Source organism: Panthera uncia, chromosome D2 (genome assembly GCF_023721935.1).
Source record: "Panthera uncia isolate 11264 chromosome D2, Puncia_PCG_1.0, whole genome shotgun sequence".
Taxonomy (NCBI): Eukaryota; Metazoa; Chordata; class Mammalia; order Carnivora; family Felidae; genus Panthera; species Panthera uncia.
This window is the reverse complement of record NC_064818.1, coordinates 23,075,195-23,098,217: the sequence shown is the minus strand read 5'-3', so window position 1 is coordinate 23,098,217 and position 23,023 is coordinate 23,075,195. Positions and strand designations below refer to the sequence as shown.

Here is a 23,023-nt window from a genome sequence, read left to right as displayed (position 1 = left end):
ATACAAGTCCCTCATAGTATAGAAGCTAACAAATGTGAAAAGGAACTGGCACAATGCCTGGCACACAGGTGATGTTGAGTGAATGTTAGCATTTACTACGGATTCCCTTTCCGTGAACTGAGTAGTGCACTAGAATTTTTGGTAGGGTGCTGGGTGTGTGCCACCATTGCTGTGTTCTCGTCACAGCTGGGACCTAGCAGGGGAGTGCGTGAGGTTTTGCTAAGAATGTGTGTCCATGTGTTTCAATGGGGTAGGAGGGGAGGGAGAGACAGGGACAGAGACAGAGATGAGAGAGAGAGTTTTAGAAGAGAGAAAGGTCACCAGAAGAAGAGATGAATAGATTATTTCAAAAAACTGGATTGTTTCCATCTGCTTTTCTCTACTTCCATTGCCACTATCCTAATTCAAGGTCATCCTCTCTGTCCTGGATTACTTCAATAGACTTACCTGGTTCTTTTGGTTTTATTCTTATTTCTTTTGAGTTTGTTCTCTTCTTGGAAACTTTGGAAACTTTTTGAAAATGCAAATTAGATCTTACTTAAAACCCTGAGAACACGTTAACTCTTTGTATTATTCTTGGCATCTGATCGTCCTGGTCCCAGTCTACCCCTCCTCCCCTCAGCTTCATTTCCTTCTTCTCCCCCCTCACTCATTATAGGTTAGCCACCAGAAATCTCCCAGAATCCGGGATCAATGAGCGCAAAGCCTTGCCCATGCTTCTGTCTCCCCTACTCCCCCTGCCCCTTTCCTCCTTCCCTTCCTCTCTCCTTCATTCTTCTGACAGCCTTCATATCTTTGTTCATATGTGATTTTCTCAGGAACACTGTTCTCCTAGGCCCACCTCTTATTCTTTCTTAAGGAAGATCTCTTCTTTGCTTTTCTCCTTAGAGCCTGTGTCACATTTCAGAATCATGGGATTACGTGAATAGTTGCTTTCTGAAACACAACAGTCTTGTTCCCTGTTGTATTGCCAGCAGCCAGCCCATTGCCGGACACACACAAGTTTCCATAATGCTGGTTAATGGTGAGTAAATATTCCACATCATAATCCTGGGATAAATCTAACTGTATGGAATTCACATTTTTTTCAACTTTTAGAAACTGTTTATTTTCTTTCTACCTTATTTCCATTTTGCTTGCCTTTGTGGAAGAGCCACTGAACACCACTCAATGGTTGTTCCTATCCATCTGGTGGCCTGAGCAGTGGGAGCTGGGGGGCTGAGCACCTGAGTCTTCAATAGGAAACTGCCAAGTAGGTACAGAGTGGACCTGCCCGCCTTCAGACGTGAACTGAGGAGCTGGAACGGCCCATTCATCTGGAAATTCCTCTTTGGTCACAGCCTTTTTTTTTTTTTAAGTTTATTTATTTATTCCGAGAGAGAGAGAGAGAGAGAGAGAGAGAGAGAGAGAGAGAAGGGGGTGGGGCAGAGAAAGAAGGAGAGAGAGAGAATTCTAAGCAGGCTCTGAGCTGTCAGTGCGATGTGAAGCCGGACGTGGGGCTCAAACTCACGAACCATGAGATGGTGACCTGAGCTGAAATCAAGAGTTGGATGCTTAACCCACTGAGCCACCCAGGCGCCCCAGGTCACAGCCTTTTAGTAGTAGCCTGATCTTCCTTTTCAGTCTCTTCAGGCTCTCTGTAGAAGTACAGATCAGACAGACCTCCCGTGGGTGTTCATGGGAGATGGTGCCATGTGTGTGCAGAACTTTCTGGGCCAGCATCCGCCACGTCCGACCCACTGAGTGAGCTTTCTTGCTGTTGCAAGGAATGACAATGTCCACACAGTGCAGAGGAGAGTCTGTGTTACCCAGAGCGGTGGTAGGTAGGTTAACAGAAGACGCCCCTGAGAGAGGCTGGTGGTCAACACTGGGATCAGTAACCATCAGAAGACACTGGGGAGGCTGCCTGCATCTGGTTAGTGAAGGTTCCAGGAGTGAAGCGGCCCACGATAGGAGTGGTTCTGGTGGCAGCAGCAAACTTCAGCACAGCCCACGGGCGGGTATTCCTGGAATATATGACGCTCTCACTACCTGGGATTTCAATGGCAACAATGGCACGAGCTGTCAGCAGAAGCTTCTCCCAGGCTCTCTTCAGATTTATGGTGTAGATGCCATCACTTTTCCTTCTGCAGATGTACTGTTCCATTTGAAAGTCAAGGTTGGTGCCTCTGAGTGGGTTCCTGCTGTGGGTTCCTCCTCTGCTTGCAGGATATCAAGGGCTCTGGACACTATGAATGTTCCCTTTAAGTTACAATGGGAATGCAGAACTGTGCCCTGTGGGCCCCTCTCTGGGCAGCGCAGAAAAAGGTGGAATTTGCATTTTTTCTCCTCACAGATGGGTCATAGTTCTTAGGTTTGCAAATCCCAGAATCTTAGAAAAGCCACCCAGAAAACTGAGATCCTGTTTATCTCTATATTTAATTTTTTGTTTCCTTAGTTTTCTTTTTAAAACTGAGACATATAACTTAACACAGAGTAAACTGCATAAATATTAAATGCATAGATGGTGAGTTTTTCGTTCGTATACATCCATGGAACCAGCACCCCAGTCAAGATCATCCCAGAATCCAGTAGGTTCCTTTGTACCCTTCTGGTTCCCTAACACCCTCCCTGCTCTCCCTGGCCTGGTGAGCTGACATCCGCTGATTTCCAGCTCTCTAGGCTATCCTTGTCTACTTCACACCCTCATGTACATGGGATCATATGGTGTATATGTTTCTTGTTTCTGGCTTCTTTTCCTCAGTATGTTTTGAGATCCTCTCAAGTTGCTGTGTATAGTGATACTTCCTTGTTTCACTCTGCTTTTGCTTAATTAGTGAGTATTATTTTGTTGAGCATATACACCACAATTAATCCATTTTACTATTGCCAGACATTCCGCCGTTTGCATCTTTGGGCTGTCATGAGTGAAGCTGCTTTGGACATTCTTGCACACATGTTTTGGTGAGCCTGTTGCTGGGGATAGAATGAGGAGTGGAATTGGTGGATCTTTGTCTTGAAACGAGGTTCTTTTGTCCTATGTTCTTATGTCTTATGTCCTTCAAAAAATCCTGGCACATCTCAATCTGAACTTACAACTGAGATAAGCCATGGGTGCACTAGGCTTCTTGCCTGCGAGGAATCCTTTCTGTGGCTGTAAGGGCATTTCCAGGGTTTGTGTCAAAGTCATTTTACTATTTGACACTGACCCTATGTGATAGGCCTAAGCAACATAACATCATAATCTGAAGGGGGTTCTGCCAGTTGAAGCCTAGGCAGCCTAAGTCATCTCAGAAATGGACCTCTCAGCTAATAAGAATCCACTCTTTGTTTAAATCAGTGACCCACAGAAACATTTCCAGGACACTGTTTTTCAAATACAGTGATCCTAAGGCAATAGTTTTTGGCAGTTCCTGTAAAATGCTGTAGCTGTTACTTACTAATCCGCCCTTGATTTGCTGACTGATACTACAGTTGGCAGGAAAATTGACTGTTTGCTATATCCTAGTCAGGGGAGACTTTCTGACATAACCTTGTAGTGATTTTTTTCCCCTATCAACAGAAGCACATAGGGTAATAAGCTGTGACTATTGAACAACATTCACCAAATTCTGCGTGCCCTTTTCCCAAAAGATACATTACACCAAAGGAGGAAAAAATGCAACGCCTGTAGATTCTTTCACTAAAAGTTTCCTTATCCAGAAAGGGTGCTTGCTTCATGTTTCATACTTCTTCCAGAGAGTTTGCAAGCATCCTTCAATGCCCTTAAAGAGGTAAGAAAAACTCAGAGTCTGTTCCAGGAGAGGTGACACGTGTAGTTGGAGTACCTTCCTCATTGGAGGCAGTGGACCTATTGCTTCCCTAAACCACAGACAGGGCTGAGACCTCCCCATAGCTCCTTCTAAGAACTCAAAAGGCTCATCAGCTTGGGGAGGGGAGCTAGGATCACCCAGCAGGGGAAGAATAAAATGTTCAGTAGAGAGGTGGAAGCATATAGGAAATATCTGAATCATGCTCAAAGTGGAAACTCAGAGACAACCACGTCATTTGGACACCTGGCTCCTGCAACATCCTTCTCATTGCAGTGAAAAGCACCCCAGGAACAGGAGGCAGCCCCCAGTTTTGGCTAAATTCTAAAATAACATTAAATGATTTCATTCCATGCTCACTAGAAGCCTACTAGAAGCAGATGTTACCATCACCCCCAATTCTAAGTGGTGGAATGGGAATTTGAACCTAGGCAGTCAAACTCTAGAGCCCACAGGGGTTCCAGTACAAGGTGACACCCTCCATTCTCCACCCTACCTTTTTTAAACTTCATCTGAAAATATCACACAAGGTCAACTTTACCACATAGAGGAGATAAAGAAACAAATAAATATGAGGGAGGAGGAAATGGAAAATACAACTCCCACTAGGGTCTGGCTATTAATGTGTCTGCACTGTTCCTACACTTGAATAGATCTGGTTCTGAGTCTGCTACTGAAAAGGAACCAAAAATGACCTTGAATTGAAACTCTTGCATAGGAAGGTGACGTGATGAGCTCAGAGAGACCACAGCACATCTCTGCAAGGGCTCTGAGCACCACCGTCATGGTTGCTTCCAGTTGGCTAGGCGGGGGGTGCTGCCTAGGTGGTTTCCAGTTCCGATGAACTTCCTGACTGCCAACGCCAAGCTTGGGGTTTCCTCTCTACCGAGTGGAGAAGATGGGAGGTGATATGGCCTTTCCAAGGGGGAGACTCTTCCATCAGTGACTTCTTAAGGTGTGTTTGTGGAGGCAGAACCTCAGTTAACATGAGCATGGGGCAGGATTCTCTGGAGCAAATACCAGTGTCAACCAAGCCCTCCCTGACCTCATTTCCTCTTGTTCTTATCTTCTCTGCTTCAACCACATTCGCCCTTTTGCTCTTCCCAGAACATGTCAGGCACATTCCTGCCTCAGGGCCTTTGCACATGCTTTGTTTTGCCTGGAAAGTTTTCCCCTAGATATCCCTTGATATGACTTGTGTTCTCTCTCAAACCTTTCCTCAAACATCTCCTTCTCAGCAAGACCTTCCTTAGTTACATATTCTAGCCACAATTGCATTCTGAACTCCAACACTCCCCCCACACCAACACACACACCAACACACACACACACACACACACACACACACACACACACACACTCCCTCTCCCATTCCTTGTTTCAGTTTTCTCAGCACACCCCACTATACCATCTACCATACATTTTACTGACTTCTCCCATTTTTGGACTGTCTCGCCCTGCTGAAAGTAAACTCTGTGAAGCAAGGATTTTTGTCTATTTGGATGTGTATCCCAGCACCTAGAATACTGTGTATCCAGTGCTCAATAAAAAAGTGTTGCATGAATTAGCGAGTGAATTAATGCATCCTAACTCTGCCATTCAAAAACCAGGCAACCGTTCACAAATTAGTTAACTTTTTCTATGCCTCATTTCTGCAACTGTAAAATTGGGATGATAATTCCTACCTTCGTGTTGTGAGTTTCAAACAAAATTATAAAAGGGTATACCAGCACAATTCTTGCATGTACTTAGTGATTTACTTTGTGAGTTTAATGAAAGTAATACAAATAATAGTAGCAAACATTTGTAGATTATTTCCTCTGAGCCAGGTGCTGCTTTAATCATTTAACATACCTTAATTCATTTAAGTCTTACAACATCCTATAAGGTGTGTACTATTATTGTCATCATCCTTACTTGAGAAATAAAGAAACTGCAGAGGAAATTTGCCCAAGGCCACATGACTAGAAAATCATTGAATGTGGATTTGAATTCAGGTCCATCTGTCTCCAAAGTCCATAACTTAACCACATCACCCACTGCTTCCCCATGGCAAGAAGACATAATTTATATAATACAGGTGTTTCATTTTTAAACTACTAGAGTGTGTTCATGGATCATGCTTGATAATCATTCAATTTCCAAATCAATTGGAATATTTAGATAGTGGCCAAATTGGATTTAACTCTAAGCTACGAAATATCTTTGGCCATGAAATATTACCATTGAAGAGATACTTGGAAACTGGGTTTTATTTAGACACAGTCTACATGACCCAATACATTTACATTTTTAGATAGAGAGCAGTGTCACTTAGTTTCCAAAGCTGAATGGAAACAAACAGCAGGGCCATGTAGACACACCCTACACTGAGCACCTGCTTTTGAGGCTGCCTCAAATATTATCCTTGTTTTTCTTGTGAATTGACTTCCATCACTTGTGATTCCTGTGCACCTAGCATATCTCATAACAAGCAGTCAGTCATTCATTGTCTATTTTAAGTTTGGTTGTTCAAATGCTAGGTCCCACTCATGGGAGAGAACTCGGGGAGGTTGTGTCTTCCCCATTCACGGTGTTGGTTCTATAAGTCACTGTGTGCTCAACAGGGGGGCTCACACACACACACACACACACACACATTCACAAATCATCTTTAAAGGTTTTCAGTTCCCTTTTCTCTGTTTTTGGTTTCTATTGCCTTCCCAGTAGTGGCTAAGACAATGCCAGTTTGTCTTTCTTCTCATGATTTCTCTAGAAGGCTTCATGGCCCAGGAGTTCAGCTGGGACCCAGTTTTAATTTCTCATTGTTTTCAGTCTGGCTCTTTTTCTTGTGAGGGATAGTAAGCCATTCAAGCCAGCTTAAGACAAAGGCTTTCAGCATACTGTATTATGTCACATTATGTATCTAAAAAATTGTTTTTAATGTTTATTTATTTTTGAGAGAGAGAGAGAGAGAGAAAGCAAGTAGAGAAGGGGCAGAGAGAGAAGGAGACATAGAATCCTAAATAGGCTCCAGGCTCTGAGCTGTCAGCACAGAACCAGATGTGGGACTCAAACTTGTGAACTATGAGATGATGACCTGAGCCTAAGTTAGACACTTAACTGACTGAGCCACCCAGGTGCCCCTAAAATTTTTTAATTGTTTATTTATTTTGAGAGAGAGAGGGAGAGAATTTGAGCAGGGAAGGGGCAGAGAGAGAGGGGGAGAGAGAGGAGGAGAGAGAGAATTCCAAGCAGGTTCCACACTGTCAGCTCAGAGCCTGACATGGGGCTCGATCCCATGACCCTGGTAACACGCTGTGAGCCAAAATCAAGAGTTGGATGCTCAATCAACTGAGCTGCCCAGGAGCCTGTATGTCACATTATTTTTAAAAGATAAAGGAGCTTTCATGGAAATCCTAGAACAGGAGCCATGTTAAGTCTTGGCATCAAAGAGCCCAGAGCTCAAAGGTGACTCTAGATTCACAAAGGCTCCTGGGTTTCAGCTGCAGGATCTCATGGATCTTTGATTTCTATGACTAAGCAACACACTACATGTCTACTTCTGGCCCTAGTACCAATTAATGGCTATGTTTGCTTCAAGTTCAGGGCCTTAAGAGAGAATCTTATTGGTCCAGTTCCTCTTTTAGTGCAGACTGTAAATCACTGACTGGGCTATGGATTCTGTATAGTTGGCCCAGGTGCCTAGCCAAGAGTCAGTCATCTATGGGCAGAGGAGGTGGGGCACTGAGTCCTTAATGTGGCCGTCTGGGCTTGCCCCTTTAGTAGGAAATGTGGGCAGGGTGGATCCCCACGGAAGAGGCTGTGGGTGGGTTGGCACAGTACTGACCTTTCCAGAATACCATCTTGTAAAAGAATGATGTGTTACCCAAATCTCACAGTGTTATACCAAGGTAAGATGTTGTTATATTGACAAAGATACAGATGCACCTGGGAAAGACATCTGCAAAGCCACATGTGTATGTCTTTGCCATTAGCGTGCTTAAAACATGAAACAAATGTCATCATTTCTTTGTGATATGTTTTATCTGAAAACATTCATTCTTTTGTCTGACAAGTTTAGCTGTTAGAGCTGTGTGGCTTTCTTGGTCAGGGTCTCCAAGTTTTGGTGAGCAGATTGCACTTAGCACAATTTTAGCTGATGCCATTCATAGAGATGTCAATGTGATAACTAAACTGAAGCTGCATTAACCTTTGCAGTTTCCCAGCTAGTTGTTGAGGTTTGCTGTGATTGAGCTGGTCAAAACCCATTGACTGGTTACTACCTTGATTAAGTATCCACAGTGCCATGGGCCTGTCTTACACAGACAGAATCTATTCACGGCTTCAGAGGTCCCTTGTGTCACATATATGGTGCCCATGGTGCTGGTAAGCTTTCCTCTGAGGACTGGCCCACTGCTATCTAGGGGCCCTGAAGAACAAGAAACATATAGAGGGGCCTTTTTGATCAATATGAGAATATTAAGGAGCAGGTCAAGGTCCAGGTCTGGATGCATTGCTGCAGTGGGTAGGAGAGTTATGGTGGGGGGTGGGGGCACTGCTGATATGAAGGCAGAAGGCCTGACAAATGTGACCTGCATTACGATCCTGGCAGAACAAAACCCCCCTGGACATAGACCAAATCCTCACACTTAAGGTAAATGTCTTAAGACGAGTTGAATCACTGCCCACAGCAAGCATCAGACCTGCATTTGTCTGAATCATACTCTCTTTTCTTCAGCCCCCAGCAGAAGCCAGTCTCACTGAAGATCCACAGCACCCGAGCTGTGCTTCTCTGTGGCCCATGTCACTTTCTGCCTGTCTTGATAACCTCTATCAGATCTTTCCCCACCCTCTGACAGAAACTTCTTTTAAAAAAACATAAATGTTTGATTCATCCTAGGGTTTCTGCCATGGCTTGGAACATGGCAGGCATCAAATAAATATTTGTTGGGTAAATGGAAGTAAGAACCTAAATTGCCTTTTCAGTCACCAGATTGGCTGTTGGTCCATGTTACTTCATTTTTCTCTTTGCACAGGTACAGTATTTGGCACTGGAGGAATGTCTGAGTGGGGAACGATTGCTGACAGAAGCTAATTTCAGTGTCAAGTTTATTTACAATTTTCAGATGTCTCTAAAGTAGGTTCTGTGAAATGCTATCAGTCTATCTTGTAAAATATGGAAGGGTACCCAAGCATAGTTAATTACCAGAAAGAAGACGGAATTCGTAGGGGCAGATCAGGAAAGCTTTTTGAGCCTACTATAAGCATTTTACATACGTTAACTCATTTAACACAACAACCCTGTGGGAAAGGTACTATTATCCCATTTTACAGATGCGTCTGGTGTCCTGTGGTCCATGCAGTCTGAATCGCTGGGCTCTGGGACCCCCTTCTCCTTAGTTTTCTCCTTTTTCCCTCCCATTCTGTTTGTACCTTATAAATTCAAAATATTATTTGATAAATGTTAAATCTTGCTAAATAGAAAATAGTAAAATATGCAAAGTTTCACAAACCATTATCATGTGACAGATGCTTCTCCAACAGCACATGTATTTGCCTTCTCAGGAAGCCTTGAGTGGTCAAAGATGAGGTGATGATACTTCCTGATTTCATCCTAGGGAGACCATGCTGGCTCTTTTTTGCCCTCCCTGAAGTAGGGAGATCTTTGATATTCCTCAAAATAGAGTGTCGGTAAGATATAAGAATCCATTTCTTACTCATATTAATGCTTCTCAGAGCATAATGTTGGTGCAGCATTTCTCAAAACCACACAAAAACTTCCTTCACTGGTGTGACGATGGAGAGAGATGTGACAAAGGCAAGAGTCAGACAGCCCTGTACTGTATGTGTGGCCTCTCTGACAACCACTGTGTCTGCCTGGGCAGATCCGTTTTTCCAGTGACGCCAGATGAAGGAATGCACTGCTTTGAATCTGCTCTGACTTTCCAAGACAGGACTACAAAACCTCCACTGTTATCTGGCTAAACAATTCCCACTTCCTGGAAGGGACCCTTTATTCCCTGCCTATTTTTATTGTTGACATTTTTGGGTGGACGACAGAGAAAGCCTCCTCACCAGAAGCTGGAAGCTGTGTCTGAGACACAGTGGCCAAGTCAAATGGCAGAAAGGTTTGGTTGGTCCTCGAGGACAAAACAATTCACTCTTCCAGGAACTTAGATGTCCTGTGTACACACTGCTCAAAGAGCAGTGGTTACATAATTCAAGTATTATCCTTGGCCAAAGCAGAGAATTAAAGTGGCGTCCAGAGTCCTGGTTTAGCGAGACAAGTACTTCCCGATAATGCAACACTATTCCTACATCCACATACCTAGAAGAGCCAGGATTACACTGGCACTCAAATGTTTGTGAAATGAATGTGTGAACAAGAAAGAATCTCGGGGCGCCTGGGCGGCTCAGTCGGCTAAGCATCCGCTGCTAGATTTCAGCTCAGGTCATGATTGCGTGGTTGGTGAGATCCAGCCCTGTGTGGGGCTCTGCATGGACAGCACCGAGACTGCTTGGGATTCTCTCTCCTTCCCTCCCTCAAAAATAAATAAATAAACATTTTTAAAAGATGAAAAAAAGGAAAAAGAATCTAGAAAGTTATCAATTATAAATGTCAAAAGTAATTATCTTGCTAATAGCTACAAATTCTGATTTTTCTCTTGTAAATATGCATTACTTGCATGATAACCCCAGTTTTACTGGAAATTACTGATCTGTAGGTGAGGTGAGGCTGTGTTATGGCCAAGCTCAGCTTCATTGTCACAGGAATGGCTACAAAATTTGTCGATCAGTTCCTAGAAAACTGGGCCCTTTACAGAATCTGGATCAAGTTAACATTTTCGAGCTAATGGAGAAGTAACTACTTTGTTCTCTGAGCAAAGGGTTTCTTGAAATCACAGAATATTAGAGGTCATCTTGCCCAATCTTCTTAGTTTTCAGATGGTTTGAGCCCAAAGAAGCTTGAGACTTTGGCCTTGAGCAAGCCAGTGATGAGACTGGGCATTGGAACTCGGCTCTCCCAGGATGTGGAGAAACGGGAACCCTCTTGCACTGTTGGTGGGAATGCAAACTGGTGCAGCCACTCTGGAAAACAGTGTGGAGGTTTCTCAAAAAATTAAAAATAGACCTACCCTATGACCCAGTAGTAGCACTGCTAGGAATTTACCGAAGGGATACAGGAATACTGATGCATAGGGGCACTTGTACCCCAATGTTTATAGCAGCACTTTCAACAATAGCCAAATTATGAAAAAGCCTAAATGTCCATCAACTGATGAATGGATAAAGAAATTGTGGTTTATATACACAATGGAGTACTACGTGGCAATGAGAAAGAATGAAATATGGCCCTTTGTAGCAACGTGGATGGAACTGGAGAGTGTGATGCTAAGTGAAATAAGCCATACAGAGAAAGACAGATACCATATGTTTTCACTCTTATGTGGATCCTGAGAAACTTAACAGAAACCCATGGGGGAGGGGAAGGAAAAAAAAAAGAGGTTAGAGTGGGAGAGAGCCAAAGCATAAGAGACTCTTAAAACCTGAGAACAAACTGAGGGTTGATGGGGGGGTGAGAGGGAGGGCAGGGTAGGTGATGGGCATTGAAGAGGGCATCTTTTGGGATGAGCACTGGGTGTTGTATGGAAACCAATTTGACAATAAATTTCATATAATAAAAAAATTTAAAAAAATAAAAAATAAAATAAAAAAGAACTCGGCCCTCCCGACTGTAAGCCCATTTTGCACTCAGGCAAAAATCCAGCGAGAAATTGGCCGCATACTCAATCAGGTAATTGAAGAAAGGTTAACAAAGGGACTATTTAAAAAGTATGGATGGAGTTAAGAAGACCATCAGAGGAAGTGGAGCACCCCAGGTCACACAAAGATGGAGAGCTGTTACACTCACAGGCTTTAGGAGGCAAGGGAAGGAGCAGTTCCAGAAGCCGAGGGAGGAGGGGCACCCAGAAGTCGCTCGACAGGCACTGGCTTTGGGTAGAGGGACCCAGCTTGTGGGCAGCAGCCTGAGCGTGGGGGACACAAATAGCCCAACCTTATCCTTTTCCCAAATGGAAGCCAAAGGTCAAGGGAGCCTGGTGATTCAGTTCAAAGAGGATAATACAGCAGGGCCCAGAGCAGAGTGAACACAGGTGGAAAGCAGGTTCCAGCATGTTCGCCCTCCAGTCCTATTTTCCCTCTCACTGCAGCTTTAGAACAGGTCCAATAACCTGGACCACTGAGGTTACATTTTTAAAAAGTCTTAGGATATGCATAATATAATACATATTAGAAATACAAATAGTATTTCATAATAGATAATACATAATAGAAATAATACATAATATTATAATACATAATAGAAATAATGTACATATATAATACAAATAATACATATAATACATAATAGGAAAACCAGAACATGTAGCTGTTTAAAGTGATTATAAATACTTTCAACATTTATGATTGATACACTTCTAGATTTTTTTCTATCCATGCCACACATATTTATTGGATGTCAATGTTCACACTGTTGTAGGCAATGTGTATATTGAAATGAAGAAAACGGACACAGATTCTTTCCCTCAAGGGGCTAACATTCTAGTGGGGATGAGTCATGATAAACAAGATAAATAACCCAAATGATAGTGTGTTAGATAATGATTAAGTGGTAAGAAGAAAAATAAAACAGGGGAAAGGAATAAGACTGTAATTGGGGAGGTGTTATACTTTTAAATAAGGTGGCCAGGTGTGTGTGTGTGTGTGTTTGTGTGTGTGTGTGTGAAGAGAAAGAGAGAGAGCGATGACTGTCTATTTGTAGGGCTTTTCCTCTGGCTAAGCGCTGACTGTTCAGGTGATGGGGAGTGTAGGTGGTGTGACCTCCCCCCTCCCTCGCAGTTTCAAAATGTCTCTCTTTAGATTTTTTAAAGGGCAAAGCTTTCTCCACTCCTTATATTAACCATTTTAAAAGTGCCAGGGGGAATCCTCAGTGCAAGTTTATTAGCCAAATTCTTGATGTCTATCTGTCCCTTTCTAACTGAGTGACTTGGGGGAAGTCATTTAACCTCTCAGATTCCTCATGTGCAAAAACCAGGGTTTGGGTGACAAAGGAAATGAGATTAGATCTGTGAGGGACCTAGCTGCAGCACAAAGTGGATGGTTAGTAGATGATGGCTTCTTTCCTTCTCTGGGCAGAACTGCATGAAAGACATGTTCTGGTAAAACTGTAGACTCAAGATCCACAGAACTGGACAGTTTGCTGAACAGTGTCTTAATAGTAATAGCTGGCATCAGTTGACCACTTATGTATGCCAGACTCCCCCTTGCATGGTTGATAGCTCATAGGTCATAGAAGCCAGGCTTGACTTCAAATGTGGCTGACATCAAAGCCAGTGTTCTCTTTGTCAAGCACTGGGTTCCTCTTCTCACCTGCCCTCCTCAGTCCCCATGAGGAAAGGTCAAGGTTGGATTGAGCCACAGTGTAGGCAAGCGTTTCCTCATAGTCTGAAAGCCCATGAATATCTTTAGATTACCAGGTCTATTATGACCTTGGAAAAGCTTCTTGACTAAATCCAACCAATGCAATGGTTTTAATGATGGGATGCTGGGCTGATCGTGGATCACCTGGGCAATTAAAAAAAAAAGCCAGGACTTTACCCCTTGGAGTCCTAGTTAAGTGGGTTTGGGGAAAGGCCTGAGTGTCTGTATTTTTCAACATGGCTTCAAGTATTTCTGATGTATAGCCAGGTTTGGATGATATCTTCCTAGGGCCCAAACAAATGCACCTCAGAGATCTATTTCCTTTTCCCAGCTGCCACCAGACTCATGAATTACAAATCTTCCAAATGGATGTTGGCCTCCTGGGTAATCTAACCCAGGCTTCATCCAACAACTTTGATACGAGTCCTGGGACAGGCCAAGGTCTAGTTGCCTTGAAGCACTAAGAAGAAAGACTTCCTCCTGGCCAGCCCATCAGTCAGAGTTCTTTGGCTACTGTAGGAACATTCTATCAGCTGTACTATCCTACAGTCCACAGCTTTTATAAGGATGTTATGAGAGAAACCTCGTCAAACACTTTGCTGAAATCAAGTAATACAATGTCTATGCTGCTCCGTTTACTCCACACATGAGAAGCCCCATCCACAACAAAGTACAATGGCATAACTCTTTATCAGTGAGCCCACACTAACTGCCAGTGATTAGCAACTTCATTTCCAAAGGCTTAGCAGTATTTTTTTGAGAAACAGAAGGACCTACTGTCTTCTTGGTAGGTTTCCACAAATGTGAGCTGGAAAATTGTACTCACATCAATCAGTAGTAAAATCAACTTGGGCCTCACTTAGGCCTAACACTGCGTTTCCATCAAGAAAAAGGGCTCAGGGGGCATCTGAGTGGCTCAGTTAAGCATCCGACTTTGGCTCAGGTCATGATCTCACGGTTTGTGGGTTCAAGTCCCGCATATTTGGGCTCTGTGCTTACAGTGCAGAGACTGCTTGGGATTCTCTCTCTCTCTCTCTCTCTCTCTGTCTCTCTACCCCTCCCCTCAAAATAAATAAACTTAAAAAAAAATCAAGTAGACAAAAATAAAACAAGAATTTTAAAATTATCTTGGGCCATCTGGGTGGCTCAGTTTGTTAAGCGTCTGACTTCAGCTCACGTCATGATCTCACAGTTTGTGAGTTCATGTCCTGTATCGGGCTCTTTGCTGACAGCTCCGAGCCTGGAACCTGCTTCAGATTCTGTGTCTGCCCTCTCTCTGCCCCTCCCCCACTATCTCTCTGTCTTTCTCTCTCTCTCTGTCTCAAATATAAATAAACATTAAAAAAAAAGGAACAAGTGCTCAGATTATCAGCATATCAGGGCAGGAAGAAAGTGCTGGAATAACTAATATAGTGGTCTCGAAGTTGTACATTTACCATCTTTCTTTGATAATCAAGAAAGGCAAAAGCTACACAGTCATTCATATTAAATGTTGATCATTTAGTTAGTCTACACTGGCAACCTCAGACCCACTACCCATCCTATTGCTTCCTTGATGACAGCAAGTGCACATGACCTCTCCCTTCATCCATAACAGCAAACGTGGAGTCAAGGTTCCTAATTAGAGGGGAAGTTTGTTTGTTTTTTAAATTGTTTATGTTTTTTATTTTATTTTGTTTTTCAGACGAGGTGATCTTCTCTTACATTTGGGTTGAGGGTGATTGTCAATTCCCTATGACTCTTTATGTGCCACAGCCAAGTACTTTGAAAGTGAATTTTATTTGCTTAAGGAGGTGACTTAATTGACATTGCCCAGTGTATCTGATCTCTTTGTTACCTTTCATCTTTTTGCTCATGGAGTGAAACCCTTTATTTGCCTCATTTATCCTAGGGTCCCCTATTTGAATGAGACCCTCTGTGTAAAAATCAATGTATTAAAAAATTATAATAGTGATAAAACCTTGAAGAAGTATTCTTTACTTTAGCAGGGGGTTCACTATGTGATCCTTTAGGTAGTGAACACAGCCAAGAAAATATATTTAAATCTGTGCTTTCATTTTACTCACTGCATGTCACATATGCTAGTCTATATATGTAAAGATTGTCTTGTCATCATCCATTAGCTACTTTCGTTTCTCATAAAATAACAAACCCATATATTCTTTGGTCTTGTTATAAAATATGATTTTAAGTTATTATTTCTCTGGGTATTATTTTTTAATCATTGAAGAACATGTAAAAATGTTGAAGGATCATATTGATAGCCAGCATCTATGGAGCGCATTGATAACAGACACTGCTCTCTAAAGGCCATACATGCATTCGGTTATTAAAACTACTTATGAAGTTATGACATTAAGCTATCATTATTTTTCTATCTTTATCTTGAACCATTTTGGTTTTTTTTTTTTTCTAAAAAAAGAAAAACTTAGAGGAAGCCAGTATTTTTTTCTCCCTTGGGAGAAAAAAAAAGAATTCTAATATATTAATAAAATACTTCCTCACTGTTCTTTTGGCTTCCCAAGTCAGCTTGAACTAAGCCTGCATGAATGAGTCTTTAATGTTAAGTCTAGAAACTTTTATCAAGGAGTAGTAGTAGATTTATATTACTAGACACAGGATGGGATTTAAAGATGACAGAGTTACTAATCATTCATTTGTTCATTCTCATAACAAGAATTTATTGAGCACTTATGATATGTAGGACACCGTGGTAGACATTAGGGATACAGGGATGAAGAACACTCACTCTTCAGATTCCTCTTCAACGTCCATTACAGTAAATTACCTACGTGCAGGTTCCACTTAGTTCACTGGACAAATTATCTGATGTATTTTAGAGGCGGATTCCTTCTTCCCAGTGCTGACCCCAACTTGCCTGATTCTCCCTTATTCTTACTTGTGTACTGTTCTTGAGGACTACCTGAGTTTTTATTGGGCTACTTCATGCTCTACCACTTGGTCTGGATCCAAGGTTCTTGGTGGCACAAAATCCATTTAATTCCCAATCTACTCCCCAGAGACTTTCTGATGAGTGGATTCCTTGTGTCTCACACCCTTGAACTACCCAGTCTTTTAGACATAGGGGAATTTATCTACAGACAGTGATGGTTATCTGACCCAGTACAGGCATTGATTAAATGGTGACGCTCTCACCCAGCCCAGGGGTCATGACCTTTTCTTGGGTATTCTTTCTTCCAAATTGGGCAGAAGGTCCACCTTGTGATTTGTCTGAAAACCCTGTTAAAGTTTGTCTCTCTAGCTACTTCATCCTTTGACCCAGTGTTTGAAAATTTGTCAAAGCCAATTCCTGTAAAATAATAATGCCCCACTTAGTCTCTGATCTAGATGTAGGCTAGATTTCCAGAAACCATAGAAATAATTGGGAAGGGGAGTGGGGGAAATAAAACCTCAGAGCAACCAAAATAGCAGTCATTGAGGCCATGAGCTCAAGCCCATGTAGACTTGTAGGCTCAGTGTGTTAGCTGCCTGTTGCTGCTGTAACAAATCCCCCCCCCCGCCCCGACTTAGTAGTTTAAAACAGTGTAAATGTATTGTCTTACAATTTTGGAGATAAGAAGTTTGAAATGGGTCTCACTAGGCTAAGATCAAGGTGTCAGGAGGGCTATATTCCTTTGTGGGGGCTCATGGGGAGACTCCATTTGCTTTGCTTTTCCAGCTTCTAGCTTCCAGCTGCCTGGATTCCTTAGTTTACAGCCACCTTCCATCTTCAAAGGCAGCAATGGTTGGTTGAGTCTTCCTCATATCCAATCACTCCAACACTCCTGCTTCTCTCTTTCACTCACAAAGAATTTTGTGATTATATTGGGACCAACTCATAGTCCAGAATGATCTCCATATCTCAATGTCAGCTGAATTCCCCTTCCCATGTAACATAACACATCCAAGGATTCTAGGGATTCAGACATAAACATCTTTGGGGAGGGACATTATTCTGACTTGCACACCCAGGCTCAACTCCACACATCATTAGTCCATAGTAATACAAATATGGTTATTTGGTGTGTGAGCTGTTAAAAGCAGAGAGCACACTGTGAATGACAGACAACTGTCTGCAATAGGAAATGAGAGCTGGGAGTCCAATGTCAAAAGAAGAGATTAAAACCGAAAATCAGCCCCAGAACCAGGAAATTGCAGGAGTCTGAGGTCATAGAGAATACAGAGACTTCTGTCTACTTCAGTGACTCCTTGGGGTGTTCTGTTTTATGGCACAAAACTTTAAACACTGTTCAAAATTGTGACCCTGAGTCATTAATAAAATGTTTAAAACTCAAGCAGCATACCACATTAAATTTTTTTTTGATATTTATTTATTTTTGAGAGAGAAAGAGAGAGAGGAAAAGACAGAGTGCAAGTGGGGGAGGAGCAGAGAGAGAAAGACAGAGACACAGAATCTGAAGCAGGCTCCAGGCTATGAACTATCAGCACAGAGCCCAATGCGGGGCTAGAACCCACAAACCATGAGATCATGACCTGAGCTGAAGTCGGATGCTTAACTGACTGAGCCACCCAGGCACCCTGATACCACATTTTTTAAAAAAGGATTTAAACAATGAAATCATAAAACATCCAGCAGAAATCTAATGAATATTCACTGACTTCTGAATGAGAAAGGATTTTCTAAGCAGGAAAATGAAGGAAGAAATAAAAAAAGAAAAAGGAACCATATTTTAATATAAATAGATGTTAATATTTACACATTAAAACCACATTATTTAATTACACATTGTAAACAAATTAAAAGGTAAGGAGCAAGTTGTGAAAATTATTTGTCAGAAATAGTATAGTCAGTAATCTTAACAGAATTCACACAAATCCATGAGAAAAATATTAAGCCCACAAGAAAAAAAATGGGCATATTTTATGTAGAAAATATTAGTGGCAAATTAGTATATTAAAATGTTTAAATTTAATGGTAGTAAAAAGTCAAAGAGTTATGACAGTTTTAACTTATCGAATTAACAGTGATTTTTAAAAAAATGATAATGTTTAATGTTGGTAAGGGTGTTGTAAATTAACACTCTTTTACGTTGCTGGGGATATATAAATGATACAAATCTTTTGGAAGGCAGTTTGACTGTATGTATGAAGAGCCTACAGATATATTTTGACATATGAATTCCACTTACAGGTATTTATTCAAGAGAAATAAAAATAGACACAAAGATTTTGCAAAAAAGATGCCATCCTTATTTATAATAAAAACAACAGATTTACCCAATGAAAGTAATAGTTAAGTGATGATTACAGATGATGGTCAGACAGAGCCATTAAAACATATTTTCAAAGAATGTTTAATGATATAGAAAACATTAAGTGAATTGTGACATTTAAAAACACTTCAGCATACATTTTATGCAGAATAAGATGAGAAAAATTACAGCAAATGTTAATAGAGTTATGGATTTGTGATTAACTTTTGCCTTATTTTTTCTTTCCCAAATTTATAAGCTTTTGAAAATAAGCATGTGTTTAGTTTCATGCTTAGAAAGTATTGTTTTGTTTTTAACAATCAAAAGTAGAGAGGGCATGTAGTACACTTTAGAAAGATTTTTATATAAAATTGTTGAATGGTTTGGGTGTTTGAAACTTCATTTGTGTAAACAATTCATCTACATGCAGTCCTGTCTCCCAAGATGGTGGATAAGACACTGATGTACTTTGGATATACTGACTTATTTTAATGAAAAATAAAACTCTAAATTCATAGAATTGGTTAAGTGTTTGGCTTATCAGAGCATTTTCCAAAGTGTGTTTCAGGAAACTGGAGTGTTTTAAGTTGCCCTGGGAGAAAAAGTATTTGGAGTTCAAATGAAATTGGGAAATCCTGTATACTGTTTTCTCTTCTTGGAGAGTCGCAATTTACATTTTCAAGGGTCTGAAAATTCCTAAAATAATGAATCTGCACAATTGTTTTGAAGTATGGTTGATATACAATGTTACATTAATTTTAGGTGTATAACATAGTGATTCAGCACTCTATACGTTATGCTGTGCTCACCATAAGAGTAGCTACCATCTGTCACCTTACAATGCTATTGTAATATCACTGATTGTATTCCCTATGCTGTGCTTTCATTCCTGTGCCTTATTCATTCCATGGAAACTTGCTCAGTTTTGTTTCAACCAGAGTTTCCCAAAGTGGTACTCTTCTGAATTCTACTAACACCTATTAACATCTCCTTCCAAATCATGTTTCAGGTATGTTACACACTTGAAAAAATCACGGGTTTAAGAAAAGCTCACCTGACTCACTTTTGCTCACAGTTTTGTAGACTGTGAACTAGAAGATGTGAGTCCAGTTTCAATGAACTTTTCTAGAACTGTCAGGAAAATTCTATTTGGAAGGATAATAAGGTATGATTGGGCAAACTTGAAGCTTTATGTGATGGTTATATGCTTGGGAAGACTTCAAGCTCTCTCTTTTAAGTTTATTTACATATTTTGAGAGAGAGAGAGAGAGCACGCACATGCGTGGGGGAGGGGCAAAGACAGAGGGAGAGAGGAATTCTAAGCAGGATCTGCACTGGCAGTGCAGAGCCCTACACAGAACTCAAACTCACGAACCAGACTTCACAGACTGAGCCATCCAGGTGCCCCCTCAAGCTCTCTTGCATGCTGCAAGATTCCCCTCTCCCACATCCCACATCCCTTCACCAGTCCCAAGCAGTGAAAAGCTGCCAGCCTCAAGTACTCTGAGTTGCTGAAGGTTTTCAGGTTTTCCTTTCCAAGCACACTATGCCCAAAGGGGATGGGACTTTCCAGGCACGAAGCCTGAAGGAGAACACTTCTCCAACTTCCTGCTCCAGATTGCAGAATACTGTGCAGTCCCATAGTTACACCTGGTACCTCTGGATGAGATGATAGGGTCCATTGCTAGAAAGTAAGCCTTACGTTAGAAGATAAAGAGGATGCGTGGGGCCACCAGAGAATGGTGCAAATGAGTTCTTATGTCTTTCAGCAAGTGGCCTGTGAGTGCCTTCTCTCTCTCCAGTCTTTTACCCTCTTCCCACAAGGTCTATTTCATCCTTTTGAACCCGTGGGCTTTTCCTTAAGGTGCAGGATGCCAGGCAATGTGCTGTTCTTGGAGCTGAGGGAGCCATGCTGTGATCTTCAGGTCCACCCAAAACACTGTCTTTGGCTCATATTGACATTCTTAAACAGCACTCATTAAGCGTCCTGTTATGTCCCCAGAATCTCTGACCCTTTTATCTGGCTTCCCCAGAGTCTCAGGAAAAAGTGGAAGTAAGTAAGCAGGAGGTGAGAAACCTATGCCATCCTGCTTAGCTTCACAGATCCCCATGACACTAGGGTAAGCTGGGAGCTCCATGATCATCACATCTCATCTCATGTAGGTATCTAGGCTTTGGAGGAGAGAGGAGCATTCAGAGAGGCCTCTAGATCCACATTTGCCACTGCAATCACAGTAACTCTGCTTTTGAATATATTAAGGCAAGATTTAGTTTGAAAACAGATCCCTGCTGCTAAAAGAAAAAGCTGAAGGCAATGGATCTAGTCCAGCTTCATGCATGAATCTCTCTGTATCGAGTAATCATGTAGCTTCTTCCTACAGCCCTCCAGTGATGGGGAGCTCATTACCATTCCATATTTGGTCGTATAGTATATGAAACAGAAATCTGATTCCCTGAGACTCCTACCCATTTGTCTCAGTTCTGCTTTTTGGAGACAGATGGAAATAGTTTAAACCAATTTCTAGCTTTAAGCTCTACCAGGGAAGGGACTTTGTCAATTTTGATTTTTGGTGCGTCTCTGGAATAATTTCTGGCATTCAGGGAGACCTTATTAAGTGATTAATAAGTAAATAGATGCATGAGTACCCTTATGTATCTGTTGTAAGATTACCATATGACTTGCATCTTAAAAATGACATACCTAAGGGCTCATGTGATGACAACTTCCCTATCCCTTCTTAGTCAGTGTCCTCTCTATCAAAGAAGTCTAGGATAGAGTAGCAATATGCTAAGGATCTTTGGGTATGGGGCAAGGAGACTTGGGATTTAACTTACTCTGCTCTGTGCTTCTGAAAAAAGCTAAAACAGGCACTGTATAAAGGCAACTTGACAATCATGAAGAAAGCTACCAGCCTCGTGTTAGGGAATAAAGTATGACCCAGACATGAGGGTCATGCTTATGTATCCTCATCATTGATGGCCACCAATGTAATAGGCTTGAGAGGCACTGGAAAACCCCACCAGTTCCCGTGATAAGGTGAGAAACTTCACCATTAGCAAGCCATTCCTTTGGATAAAGTACTTATCTTTCTTCTAAGCGTAAACATTAGTCATATTGTGTTGCCAGCATCTTAGAGTGAATTAACTGACTGGGTTGTTTTCTTTAAGGATAAAAGTCCTTTGAGATGCTGACTTCTGGGGGGAGGAAGAACTGAGTATCAGAGAGAGAAGGGGACAGGCAAGTTAGCTGGAGGGTGAAAGAAGTACATTTTGTTACACTTGATACATGCGTAGGCTCCATGCAAGCTGCCCTGTTTAGAAAAGGCTATTTGGGGGACGGTGTTGGTCTGGCTCCATGGAAACCCTTTGAAACTGCAGACAACCCCCACCCGCTATTGTGAGTTTTCCATATGAATATGATGCCACAGGACCAATGCACTCAAACATTTTGGAAGAGAGGTGCTAGATATGTTTAAATGACTATCAGGCCGGTGGGGAAGATGTCCAAGCTTGCCTGAGACTATCCTCTCACCACAGAAGGGAAAAACCAATCCCTGGCAAGCACGAGGCTGATTATCAGCCGTGTGATGAAGTGTTACTTCCTGTGCAGGACATTCACAATTCTTGAGAAATTCTTTCCCAATCAGAGTGAATGACAGTTTTAGAAAATGAAGGCCTTTGTTTTTTTCCTCTAAGCATGCGCTCCCTCCTTTACTTCCCTTCCCCCAAATCATATACTTATCCCAGAGAAAAGATTTGATTTTGGATTGTGTGCCCACATGGGGTGGTGGGGAGTTTAAAAAATGTAATTTTTCTGCCCTAACTGAACTTGAATTGCCCATACAGACATCTCTTTCATAGTCCTTGCAGCCAAATGTTGCTTTTTGTTCCTTTTCAGATAATGCAACTAATATCATTATCCATGTGGGGGTGTGTTTACTATTCTGAGATCACATTAGCATTACTCATTTAACGATCTGCAATGTTTTGAAACCAGTGTGTCTCACCATATCCCAGAGTGGGATTTTTTTGTCTACTGATGTTTGATTGATAAGGACCGCCCCTGACCATGACCTTAAAAGATGTGCAGTCCGTAGGGTGTGGGATTGAGGCTCAAGGAGGCAAAGGCCACCCTATCAGCAGGATCACTGTTGACTCCTGCTCAGCAAATGACAGTGCACACTCTGTAGCAGGTTGGATGCTCTCTGAACTGGCGGAAGGCCCAGGAAGCTGCTCTGAGCTGCCCAGACGGAGCAACCAAGACTGAAACTGGAGCTGTCAAAGGTGGCTGCTTGAGTTTTCCATTCTGGCTGATTAGAAGGATAATGAGGCACTGTGTTCATTTATCGATCACACATGGAAAAAAATGCCTGTTTTATGGCAGGCTCTGGGCACAAGGGTGAGGGTAATGACTGGTAAGACATCACCTTTACCCCAAAGGAGTTTTCAGTCTAGCAGAGAGACAGACAGATAAACAAGTGTGGTAGATACCTTACAAAGATAGACTGTGCAGATCAGAGAAAGTACTCCGCTCTCTAAGGAGGGGGTGGGGAAGGAGGT

General features: G+C 41.9%; 1 pseudogene; it reads right to left on the bottom strand.

Moving 5' to 3' along the window:
• Window positions 1-493: 493 nt before the first annotated feature.
• Window positions 494-23,023, bottom strand: part of LOC125933112 (40S ribosomal protein SA-like) — a 41,107-nt pseudogene continuing 18,577 nt past the window's right edge.